This window comes from Rutidosis leptorrhynchoides, chromosome 6, assembly GCF_046630445.1.
Source record: "Rutidosis leptorrhynchoides isolate AG116_Rl617_1_P2 chromosome 6, CSIRO_AGI_Rlap_v1, whole genome shotgun sequence".
NCBI classification, from domain to species: Eukaryota; Viridiplantae; Streptophyta; class Magnoliopsida; order Asterales; family Asteraceae; genus Rutidosis; species Rutidosis leptorrhynchoides.
The window spans coordinates 183,727,654-183,740,221 of record NC_092338.1 but is presented as its reverse complement, the minus strand read 5'-3'; the positions used below and the strand labels follow the sequence as shown (position 1 = coordinate 183,740,221).

Sequence of the window (12,568 nt, the reverse complement as noted above, 5' to 3'; positions counted from 1 at the left end):
GTTCTCAGATATGATGAACACGCTCGACCGAGTGTGTGGCACACTCGATCGAGTGAGTTCACACACTCGACCGTTCGAAGATACACACGACCGTGTGTGTATATACACTCGATCAAGTGTATAGAAACCCTAATTTTGAATTTTGCTGTTTTTGATTGTTTTGTTAAGTTCATATCATGTTATACTGAATGTTTTGTGTAGTTTTGCTTTAAGAATGTCAGGACCAAGTAGTAGGATAAGTGGAACTTGGGAATATGATCTTGAACGTAAGAGAGCTTTGGCCAAACACAGGCCTATCCGTGTAGAGACCAAAGTTACTGCAACCCAGTTCACTCAAGATATGTGGAAAGGTTTAGATTGTATAACATTTCTTCTGATAGGGAATCATTTCTGTCCTAAGCTTATCCGAGAGTTCTATTCTAGTGTGGCCATAGAAAAGAAACATGTTCATGCTAATTTCTTTGGTAATGCCTATAAGTGGACAATAGATGACTTCACAGATCACTTACTATTGAATTACTGGGGAGCCAAGATATATTGCCCTAGTAAAGATATTAGTAAGATCTCTAGCAAATTTGATGCGGGTGGGGTGGCTGCTCACATTACCAAGCCAGGATATGTAATTGGTTCCAATAGAATTGAGATTAGAGATAGTGATGTTAGAGATGATTTGGTGTCTAACTTGAGGATTATCAAAAGAAATGTGGTGTTTAGAGATCCATCTGACGATTTGTTATCTGGTACTGAGGCTGTTCTGTTGTACTATCTTATGGAACGTATCAAGGTGAATTTTAGTCAGATTGTCATTAATATCATGAAGGATGCTATGGATAATGAGGAAAAACCATTTCCCTATGCCGTCCTTTTAAATCATTTGTTTGATGAGCTTGATCTGTTTGAGGACACGAATTACAAATTGAATCCAGTACCAGAGGATGTTATTGAAGCATAATCCTTATGTTTGTGATTTAGTGGGATTATGTTTAACTATGGGGCTAGCATGTTAGCCTTTGAACTATGGTGTGTAATAAACATAACCTCCGAATGATATAAATGTGTGGGTATTAGTTAATGTACTTGTTATGTTTGTTTATCTGTTGATTCGTACGATTAACTAGATACCCCATGATACATGGAGGTAAATGCTTATTAATTATATTGTTTTGAGTGTTTTTCAGATATTCACAATGTCTCAAGAGCAACAGCAGATGTCTGATGAAGAACGTGAACCACGAATTCCTTTATCTTCTGAGTTACCGGGTCTGATTGGTCGAGAAGATACAAACGTACTTGCATGTGTTGACGAAAAGGGTCCTGAGGCCCGAAGAGGAGGATTTGGTCCTATTATTGCATTTTTGAAGCGTTCCAGGATCTTTAAAGCTATTACTGCTGAGTGTACTCCATATTATTCTCATCAGAGAACATTCTGGGAGGTTGCTCAAGTTGTTACAGAAGATAACAGAAAGGTGATATTGAGTTCTGTCAATAACACAATTGTTCGTATTTCGGCACAGACTATCAGGGAAGATCTGGGGTTCCCGAATAATGATGACATGCCAACTGATTTGCCGATTTTGAAAGTTAGAAGGTGCTTAAAGAGATGTGGTTATACTAGTGATATAACCAAAGCTGTTAAACGTACGAAGCTTCCAAGGCAATATCGATACTTTACGTACGTTCTTCTTAGATGTTTGAGCCCGATGCAGGGCGGTTTTGACGAGATGACAGCTAAGTACAGCTCTATGTTTGTTGCGTTGGTTTTGAACGCTGATTTTAACTTTTCTCAAGTGATTTTTGATGGAATGGTTCTGAATGTTAAGAGGAAGATTCATCTGGTGTTCCCAAGGTTTCTTCAAATTATGCTGGAGAAGCAAGTTCAGGGGTTAGTGAAAATTCCTGAGGATGAGCTAAAACAGAACCATTTAAATGATCAATCATTCAACAGGTTTTTGCAGAGCCGGGTTGAGGTTCCGGAGAAAGGATTAATCGGTCATCTGATTAATGAAAATTACGTGTGTCCAGAAGGTTTGAGTTGTCGTCATGAGAACAGTACTTCTGGAGATGAGACAGATATTACTATTGAAGGAGGAGAAGAGGTGAATCAGCCACCGCCAAGACATACTGGTCCTCGATTAGTTGATGAGGAGAATGTTACAGCGCTTGATGAGAGTCAGGTGGATTTGGTTAAAAGGAAGCTAGCTGAAACTCCCAAGGTGTCGACAAGAGGGAGACAAAAGCGTTTGAAGATTTTGGTTAAAGACGTAAGTTCATCTTCCACAACTAAATCTCAGCCAAAGGTTTCTCCGACTGTTCAGGTTACTGGTGCTTCTACTCAAACTCCACCCACTCAACTACAACAAACTACATCTTCTCAGCAAGTTCAAGATTCTCAACGTCATGAGGTTGCATCAGGTGATTTCTCGGGAATAGTTAACAGGAGATTGATTCAGTTGTCTGCTGATTTTGCTAAATTTCAAAAGGCTGCTGACGAAGACAAAAGGAAGATAGAAACTGAAATGTCTGAGTTGAGGAAGTTAGTTGATCGACAACAGTTGAAGATTAATGAACTAGAGAAAAATGTGGGAAGTCAAGCTGGTGAAATTTTAACTCTTCGGACTCAAAATCAAGAATTGACTGAGAGGTTAAATGAATGGGAGAAAAAGGTTGTGGTTGAAGAGGAAGATGGAGAACCTGATCCTTTTGGTACTTTTGGTGAAGCTGAGGAAGACAGGGTTGTTGAAGTTGCAAAAGGCTACACGGAGGATAACCCGCTGTATGTAACTCCTCTTCAAGTTATAACAGTTTCTGAATTTTTAGCTATGCAGGACCGTCTTAATCACACTACTGTTTACACTGATTTAGAAGAAGGGGAGATCCCTCCGGATCTCACCGAAACTGAGCAGGAATGGATGGAGCGTCTAGAGCGAGAAGCTAAGGAATATGCTGACGCTGCATCAAAAGCCTCAACTGAAGCTTCAACTTTAGGGGCTCGTAATTTTGATGATGATATGAGTGATACTGATGTTTTTGATGAAAGTTATAACAGTTTTGATGAAGTGGTTATTGAGGATGAGCCAACCGAGCCTTATCCTCGTTATGAAGGTGTTGGTGATGAGTATCCAACTTTTGCTGATTATTTTCAGATGAATGATGAGCTTTTGAACAGACAGTGTAAAGAAAAGGAACAGAAAGAACAAGAAAGTGTGTTACCGGAAGGTTTCTTTCCAGTGAAGATCAACAAAGAAAAAGTTGAAGTGTTGGAAGAAGAATGGAAGATTATGATGCGGATAAGGCAGTATGTGATGAAGCCTAAGGTGGAGCCGCAATTTTTGAAGTTTATCGAGCACTGTGAGAGTTTACGTGCTAAGGGAAAGATAATTGCCTGGGCTTATATTAAAGAATTTGATATATATGCGATCAAGAAAGAACATGGAGTGGATTATATCAAATCTCCATATGAGTTCAAAACGTTACCTTATTTTGAGTTTATGCAGGTAGCCAGGCTTAAGATGTTGTATCAGGATTATTGTGGAGTTCCTGATATTTTGGTTCGTAAGATAAGGAGATCATATCAGTCACCTAATTTCATAGGTTTTCGTCCTCAGTTTCCGAAGATCTCGTATCGAACGAACAAGAAAATAGGGGTCAGAAGGAAGATAGTAAAATATCAACCTGTGAGGTATATGCGGAAGGTTCCCCTGAGGAAGATGCCGCAGCACTTCAGTCCTCGTTTTCGTTGGTGGTATTATGATGAACGCTCGGAGGAAGCGGTGATTGTGTTAGACAAGGATGGAGGAGATGAAAATGATAGTATAAGGGTTCTAGATCCAGTTTGGTTGAGAAACTACTATGAAGAAGATATGTTTACCCTTTACTACAATAGGATGCTGTATCGTTCAGAGAATCGTGTGCAAGCTGAACAGTATTGCAGAGTTGTTAAACTTTAATATCTGAAGAACTGCGTGACAGATCCTTATACGGATTGATAACCGAATGCTTTATTGTAACGGCTAGGTCTTAGGGGGAGTTTGTTGGTGCATGAATCCCCAGCCGTTATCCGTTTTTATGTTTAACACATCTCGGTTATGTAATAATGTTTACTTGAGACAATTGATTATATTTGTGTTTGTGCATACTTAATTTATCAAGTGATCAATATGTTTAAACTGTAGACAGTCGACCGAGTGTGTAAAGACACTCGACCAACTGTGTCAGTCAGTCGACCGTGTGGACACAGACACTCGACCGAGTGTGTCTGTGTTCACTATATATACGGGTTTAGACTTCTTTGATGAGGTTACTCGTCCTATTCACCCTAAGTCGTAGGTTTTCGTCTCCAGAGAACCCTAACATCATATACCACCGAAATATATCGTCTAGGAGTCGATCTAATCTAGGTTTTTCTCTAGGTTTGACCAATTCGATCCCAAAACGACCCATATCTCGGTTTAACCCTTTTCTAGTGTATTTCGCCTCTAGTTTAGAGTTCAAGCGACCTAAGATCCTTAGAAAAATCGTCTACAGGCATTTATATAATATTTTGGTCGCTAAACTAACATATCATCATCACTTGTGCTTTGTAGAATTCATCTTGGTTATGCAAGTTGAGATCGTAGCGATTTTTGCAACCTTGACCATGTGCTATCAAGATAATTTGAATATTGTCTTCTTATATTATGAAGCTGGCCACCTTAATTGCGTATTTGTTGGGAATACTTCCCAAAGGGTACACGCTATCAAGTTTGCAATCTTTTCAGCAGGAAGGATCACTTAATGTTCAAGTGGGGATTTTTTTTTTTTTGTTGTTGATTTTTGATTTTACATAAGAGGTAAGCTTTTACATATATCTGTTACTTTATAAGAATTAAAGATTGTATTGATCGGTTTATTGATTATAAGCTTGAATTGATACAATTGATTTCTATTAAAAATACAAGTATGCTTTATAAGCTCAAAGATCCTAACAGTTATTTCTAAAAGGAGTTAGGCTCCAATATGCCTTTTGGAACCACTCTTATTTTATAGGAAATATGTTTTTGAAGTAGCCTTTGTATCCGTTAGAATGTGGCTGCAAATGTGTTCTTGTGATCATCTAAATTAGGAAGTGATGAAGAGACCTTTCTTCTGATCCTAAAGTCCACTCTCCATAAAAGGTAAATTATACTTTTATGTTTCTGTATTCTGACACTCCCCCTCAAGTTGAATAGTGGGGTTTCCGATATTCAACTTGAAGAGAACTTCGCTGAAGTGTCTTCCGTTGACTGACTTGGTGAGGATGTCGGCTAGCTCGTCTTCTGATCTGATTGATGGTAAAGAAATAATTTCATCATCTAACTTTTCTCTGATAAAGTGTCTATCCACTTCAACATGTTTTGTTCGATCATGTTGAACTGGATTTTCTGAGATTGCGATTGCTGCTTCATTATCGCAGAGGATTTAAATAGCTTCTTTTAGAGGGAATCCTATTTCTGTCAAGAGTTTTCGAATCCATAAAGCTTCCACCACTCCCTTTGCGATTCCTCTAAATTCTGATTCAGCACTCGATAAGGAAACGTCCTTTTGTTTCTTACTCTTACACGCAACTAAGTTTCCTCCAACTATTGAGAAGAAGCCTGAAGTTGATCGTCTATCTCCTTTTTCTCTAGCCCAACTTGCATCCGTATAAACTTGTGCTTTAAGATGCCCATTCTTTTTGAATAGAACTCCATTGCTTGCTGTTTTCTTTAAGTATCTGATGATCCTCATTACAGCCTCCATATGGTAAACCTGTGGTTGATGCATAAACTGGCTCACAACTCCAACTGCATGTGCTATATCTGGCCGAGTGTGAGCAAGATAGATGAGTTTTCCCACCATCCTTTGGTATTGCCCTTTGTCAGCAAGATCAGCTTCGTCTTCCATATATAACTTTTGGTTTGGAATCATTGGAGTATCAGCTGGTTTGCAATCAATCATACCTGTTTCTGCAAAAAAATCAAGGACATACTTCTTTTGACAGATAAATATTCCCTGTTGGGATCTTAACACCTCAATCCCCAAAAAATATTTAAGTCTTCCCAAGTCTTTCATTTCAAATTCGTTAAATAAGTTTACTTTTAAGTTAGAAATCTCCTCTTTATCATTTCCTGTTATTATCATATCATCAACGTAAATGATTAAACATGTAATCAAATTTCCTTTTCGTATAAAGAAGAGAGTATGATCTGAGTTACTTTGTTTGAAATCGTTTTTTTCATAAATAAAGTAAATCTCCCAAACCAAGCCCATGGGGATTGTTTTAACCCATATAAATCCTTTTTAAGTCGACAAACTTCTCTGTTTTTGAAGTTGTCACTGAATCCCCGTGGTGCTTCCATATAGACTTCTTCCTTTATTTCGCCATGTAGAAAAACATTCTTCACATCAAATTGGTGAAGTGGCCAATCTTCATTTGCAGCGATAGAAAAGAGAACTCTAATGGTATCAATTTTCGCAACTGGTGAGAAGGTTTCGGAGTAATCGGTCACATATGTCTGAGTGTACCCTTTCGCAACCATTTGAGCTTTATATCTTTCAATAGTTCCATCTGGTTTATATTTTATTGTAAATACCCATCGACATCCCACTGGTTTTTTTCCTTGAGGCAAGACACATTTTTCCCACGTGTCGTTATCATTCAAGGCTTTCATTTCAACTTCCATTGCTTTGTTCCAGTTTTTTAATTTTAGAGCTTGTTCAACGGAATTTGGAATATTTTCAGAGTAAATTGCGGAATTAAACTGATGAGCTTCTTTAGACAGATTTCCCTGTGCAGCTGTGCTATATTAGCCATAGGATATCTGGATCTTTGTGCTTCTTTTTCAGGTGAGTATCGTTTGGGTGGGACACCTCTATTGACTCTTTGAGGTAGGACATATCGTTGGGTGGTTTCATCGGAATTGGTGTTATTTTGTTCCTCGTGAGTTTGATGTTCATTGTTCGAGGAGGTTTCAGTAGTCTCATGGTTTGGTGAGATACTTTCTGTGGGTTCATGGTCTTGTATTGGCTCGGGGTTTAGTGTTGGAGTTTGTAAAGGTTCAGGGTTTTGTGTTGGCTAGGGCTCTTGTGTTTGAGTTGGTTCAGGGTTTTGTGTTTGAGGTGTTTGATGTGGAACCCATGTCATCCAACTGAGAGTGTCATTAATTTCATTCTCCCCCTCACTCGTGAGTTGGGTATTATTGTAAAAATATTCAGTTTCAACAAAATCACAGTTCATTATGGTAAAAACATGACGTCTTTTTGGGCTGTAACACCGATATCCTTTTTGGTTTATTCCATAGCCAACCATGACACATTTTTCTGCACAAGGATCTAGTTTGGTACGCTCATGTTTTGGAATGTGAACAAAGACCGAGCACCCAAATATTCGAGGTTCGATGCTAAATGAAGTCGGAAGGGTATGAAATTTGGAAAGGGTATCTTTAGGGGTTTTTGTGCCCAAAACTTTGGTAGGTAAATGATTGATAAGATAAGTAGCGGAAGCAAGAGCTTCGGGCCAAAAACTCTTCGGAACTTTGGATTCAATTAATAATGCTCTTGTCATTTCTAAAAGTAGTCGATTTTTTCGTTCGGCTACGCCATTTTGCTCGGGGGGTATGAGCACACGAGGTTTGATGAATAATCCCATTATTTTCGCAAAAAGATTTCATTGATGAGTTGACAAACTCACCCCCATTATCGGATCTTAACATGTGTATGTTTTTATTAAATTGGGTTTGTACCATTTTATAAAAGTGAGAAAAATTTTCAAACACTTCCGATTTGTGAGTTAAAAAATAAATCCAGGTCATGCGTGAATGGTCATCAATAAATAGGACAAAATATCGGAAGTTTTTTCCTCCAGTGACCGGTGCAGGACCCCATACATCCGAATGGATTAAAGCAAGGCACACGGGGTCAGGGTTTCCCCGCCAGATTAAACCTTTTGCCAAAATACAAGTTTCACAATTTAAAGTAACGTTTGATGGAAAAAGACTCGGAAATAAAGCATGTAAGTATCCGACAGATGGGTGACCCAACCTGCTATGCCATAACCAAGCTTCCCTCGTAGGTGTTCCGTGAGCAAGCATCACGGTACCTTGTTGGGTTACTTCGTTCACATAGTACAACCCACTCCGTTCGGTACCACGCCCAATAATCACTCAGTTCTGATATCTTGAAGGATACAGAAAGTGGGGTGTAATAAAACGGAACAATTTAATTCTTTTGTAACGTGACTAACGGATAATAATTTATGAGACATGGTTGGAATATATAAACAATTAGATAATTTCATAGTCGGAGTGATTTCAATTTTTCCTCCCCCTTCTACTTGTACAATGCCCCCGTTAGCCGTTTGAATTTTATTAACCCGAGGTTTTGTTTCGGAACAGAAATCAGATTTTTCAAAAGTCATAGTGTGAGTAGCACCGCAGTCAAAAATCCATTCATTATTTTTATTGTTACTTTCGTTTGCAACAATATTACTTTTTCCAATAATATCAAAATTTAGATCTGGGCCAGATCCAGTTTGTTTACTCGGGTTTGGGCCAGATCCAGTTTGTTTACTCGGGTTTATAAAATCTTTAAAAAGATTTATGTTACTTGGGCCAGATCTATCATTGGGTCTCGGGCTAGATTTATTATAAAAATATTTTGGTCTCACTCGCCCATCTTCCCCGTTGAAAACCTTTGATCTTTTAAAAAGTTGGAAACACTTTTCCTTTTATCTGAAAACACGTCAACCATTGAAAACCTTTTGGGATCAGTTTTATTAAATTGAATATTGGAAACACTTTTATCTAGAGCCACACGTTTCATTTCATCACTTTCTTTTTCTTGGAACAATATCCCACGTTTCATCTTATCACTATCTCTTTCTTGGAAAAATATTCCAAATTTCTTTACTGGTCTATTTTCGTTTCTTTTTTTCTGATTTGGTTTGAGTTTAGGGTTTAACCCTTGTTCTCTTATCAAATCTTGCAAACAAGAAAATCGATTTGGCGTTTCCCAGGTCCGTTTGTTATCAGCCAATTTGGAGTTTTTAGGGTTTACCCTATTTACTCCGGCCGATTGATGAACAGAAGGTCCAATCCTTCGATTCGGGGGTTTTACCCTCACCCATTTGGTCGTTTTTTGAGATAAATACGACATGGAATTAGGGTTACCTTTGTTGTTTCGTGATGAACTGATGATGTATTGTTGGTTGCATCTTTCATTGTTGGTTGTCTCTCTGTTCCTACCATTAGCCACGAAATTGGTCGTTGCTTCCATTACCTTGCCTTTGTTCTTGTTCCACCACTTGGGATAACCGATCAGTTTAAAGCACTGAATTATTGTGTGATTTGACACACCACAATACACACATATCGGCTGTTCTAGTGACCGGTGGTGATTTATTGATGACGGGACAAAGGTGATGGTTTCTGTATTGGTGACGGAGGTTTGTGGTTTACAGAGAGCCCTCAGGTAACTCGTTTGACCATTTATAAATTGAAGTTGTTCTTGGTTATTGGCCAAGCTGCGTCAATATTTGACATGGTAGCTTGGTTTAATAAGTTGTTTTCGTGTATTTGCATCTTAACCTACCGTCAATTTTGACATGGAAGCTTATTCTGGTAAATGATTTAAGCTTAAAACGAGTGAATTGATCCTAGATCTTCACCGTTAGCTCTGATACCATGTTACTTTATAAGAATTAAAGATTGTATTGATCGGTTTATTGATTATAAGCTTGAATTGATACAATTGATTTCTATGAAAAATACAAGTATGCTTTATAAGCTCAAAGATCCTAACAGCTATTTCTAAAAGGAGTTAGGCTCCAATATGCCTTTTGGAACCACTCTTATTTTATAGGAAATATGTTTGTGAAGTAGCCTTTGTATCCGTTAGAATGTGGCTGCAAATGTGTTCTTGTGATCATCTAAATTAGGAAGTGATGAAGAGACCTTTCTTCTGATCCTAAAGTCCACTCTTCATAAAAGGTAAATTATACTTTTATGTTTCTGTATTCTGACAATATCTTTCTTCTACTATGCAAAATGAGCGGGTTTTTCAGGTTGGTTACGGTCAAAAAGGTCGAGGCTGAAATGTCAGCCAATATGTTTTGTCCATCTTTTTTTTATTGATAACGGGTGGTTTAGATATTATTGCAAAAACCATATCATTGTAGTAACAATAATTATATAAATGTCAGCAGAGAATGCTTCCAAAAAGCATCTACTATATGCTAATTTCTATCCATTTGACTGAAACCATGAGCCTTTTCTTTATTAATTGACCCATTTACCCTAGTTTCTAATTTGTAAATGGTCACCTACAGTTGACTTAACTTTCAAAATTTCCCACAAAAGTTTCTTGACGAAATTGAACATGAACGATTACTTAGTTGACTGCCAGTTAACCTTCAACATAGCAATTGGGACACAAGTATAGAACTACATTATTGTCTAATACACTTGTACTTTTTGTTCAATATCAGGTTATGTGAATCTCATGTATTGTTCTTCTTATAATTTATTATATCCTTAAAAAGTACACCTTCTCAAACAAAGATCCCACCACCTTCGGCAACTAACACTCCATTTGAGGAACATCATCAGCCAGAGATCCAACTATCCAAGTACACACTGTGAGTTGACATTACGTATATTACTTTTATCAACTGTAAGTTGACTTTTATTACTTTACTTTTCTTCCTTATTTAGACCACTCCCTATCGTAACTAAACTATTCATCCTCTTAATCTTTCACATCAGCGCCACATCAATACTAATATCCTATAACTAACTCGTAACTAAACACTCCCTATCATGGCTAAAACCATACTCCTCTTAATATACAACGTACAAGCAATAAAACATCAAGTCCAACAATAAAAAGCCACTGGGACCCACAATTCTTATAACTAACCTAAGCACTTCCATTAAATCCATGGTGAATGCGGGTAACTAACTCGGGTAACTAATCCGTGCCTATAGTTCATTACGGGTAATGAGCGGGTAATGACGGATAATGGAACCATAGGGAGTGGTCTTAAAATTCCCAAAGTTATTATTTATAAGCATGAAAATTTAAGGCGAAAGTTCTTTTGGAATACCTTTGATCGGAAATCAATTATTTAGGTGAAATGGAAGCAAAGTATTTCGACAAAGGCAACTGGCGATTTGGGCATAGGTTTTATTAGATCCAAAAATCTAAGCCTCCTATGTAAATGTGGTGGCGGTATAAGGTGGAACAAAGGCTGTTTGGAGAAACATTATCAAATTGATATATGGAAAAGATGGTGGATTAAACACTGATAGGACTAATGTGGGTGGTTCTACAGTATGGAAAAATGTGGATGATCTGAAGTACCCAAATGGGGGCTCCCTTTTGTTGGGATGATGATGGTATGTAAACAAGTCAAATGTTGATTTTATTATCTATTTAAAAATGCTGATTGTATGCATAATGGTACATATTGTATGAATTTATATCAATATTAGAATTTTCATTGTATTTGTTTGTTACACATGAATTGGTGATGAGATTATATCCTAAAGAATGGTACATAACTCTGTAATGGCATCATTTGATGGTTTCAAATGAAGGATCTATATTCTTTAAAAAAAATCCCGAAGTTCGCTAACAAACATATTGCTAGATGAATTTGTCAATCCAAAACAATTGACATATTATGGGATCCTATACTAGGCGCCTAATTTTTGCCATCAGTGGTTAAATTACTCTCAAGTTTTGCATGCAGAGTATAATTTGGTGTTGTACAACTTAGTGTGCGTTTGTTTACCTCTTAACTAAATGGTTCAGCGCTGAATGCTGAACCATTCAGCGCGTTTGTTTCTGACCTCTGAATAACATATGATACTGAATGATTCAGCATTCAGTGTCGAACCATTCAGAGTTAAAACACTTTCTTAACCATTAAGCACGTAATTTTTCTGTAATATCTTTCTCAAATCACATCCAGAACACTTAACAAACAATTATATTGAATTTTTTATTCGTGTAACACGTTAATAAGGTAATTTTACTCATTTCATATCGTTCATTCATAATGACTATCAAACAGTTTATTTTCATTCAGAACCAGGTTTATTCAGAGACTCTGAATCATTCAGATTATGAACCATTCAACACTAAATCATTCAGTTTTATCAAACACACCCTTAATTGTTGCTTAAAATGTTACTTTCATAATTTCGCGAAGTCGCGGGTATTAACTCATAATATGTGGATGACCATTTACACTTTGACCCGTTCCGAATTGTTGGTTGAAGTTGAAGATGTTGTAGACAAATTACAACATCAAGCTCTTTGTTCATTTAGACACTTTTATCCATTTAGACACTTTGAAACGTATCAATTTCTTTCTTTATTTAATAGCCAAAATTCAAGTTTAACTCTATATACGTAGTAAACTAACCTATTTGAATAACAAATTTTGTTTCACTTATGTTGTATATTGCCACAAAACATTATAAAAAATATAATTCCTTAATCATAACAGTATAGTTTCATTGATACTTGCTTTCGTCATTGTAATTGTATAATACATGTAACCGGTACC

At 37.1% G+C, this 12,568-nt stretch overlaps 1 long non-coding RNA gene across 3 annotated transcripts; it reads left to right on the top strand.

Annotated features, from left to right (window-relative positions):
• Positions 1–4,904: 4,904 nt before the first annotated feature.
• LOC139852357 (uncharacterized) lies at positions 4,905–11,512 on the top strand. Of its 3 annotated transcripts, none has more exons than XR_011761036.1 (3): positions 4,905–5,153; positions 10,481–10,630; positions 11,124–11,512. It is a non-coding gene; the product is annotated as an uncharacterized lncRNA (long non-coding RNA). The 3 variants fall into 3 exon arrangements; XR_011761038.1 differs by lacking the exon at positions 4,905–5,153 and adding an exon at positions 8,827–9,465; XR_011761037.1 differs by lacking the exon at positions 4,905–5,153 and adding an exon at positions 9,510–9,983.
• Positions 11,513–12,568: the final 1,056 nt, after the last annotated feature.